This window comes from Habropoda laboriosa, unplaced genomic scaffold, assembly GCF_001263275.1.
Source record: "Habropoda laboriosa isolate 0110345459 unplaced genomic scaffold, ASM126327v1 scaffold42, whole genome shotgun sequence".
NCBI classification, from domain to species: domain Eukaryota; kingdom Metazoa; phylum Arthropoda; class Insecta; order Hymenoptera; family Apidae; genus Habropoda; species Habropoda laboriosa.
The window spans coordinates 1,518,456-1,518,969 of record NW_017100181.1 but is presented as its reverse complement, the minus strand read 5'-3'; the positions used below and the strand labels follow the sequence as shown (position 1 = coordinate 1,518,969).

Sequence of the window (514 nt, the reverse complement as noted above, 5' to 3'; positions counted from 1 at the left end):
AATATAGCAATTAAAATATTGTAGAAATTTAAAAGAGATGTTAAATTTTTTCATTGTTTAACATAATTTTTAGGTAGATGTATGTTTTCAGTACATTTATAATTGTACTCTAATAAATATTATCTCATTTTAACAATATTCTACATAATCGTGAAATTTATTATTACAATGTATTTATTTTACTTGTGATTTTTTAATTATGTAGTGTTCTAGTAGTAGTATTATTCCTTATATTGAAAGTAAGAAAGTATATTAGTTACCCAGCAATAAGGTAGAGAAAATACAATAATAAAAAGAATATTACTACTTTTTGTATTTACAAGGATTCAATCTATTTTATCAAACAATTGATGGTATATTAACTTCATATATTTACATTATACAGTACATCACATATATCTGAACCAAGTATGTGAAACAAACAATGTATTGTTTTATTATATTTTTGTTAACAGACGGAATTTAATTTTGAGAGTTGGATATGTCATGTGAAAATATAAAATTAATACAGCTA

General features: G+C 21.2%; 1 protein-coding gene across 1 annotated transcript in view; it reads right to left on the bottom strand.

Annotated features, from left to right (window-relative positions):
• Positions 1 to 514, bottom strand: part of LOC108579073 — a 12,297-nt gene that overhangs the window by 6,587 nt on the left and 5,196 nt on the right. The gene's annotated exons all lie outside the window — the stretch shown is intronic.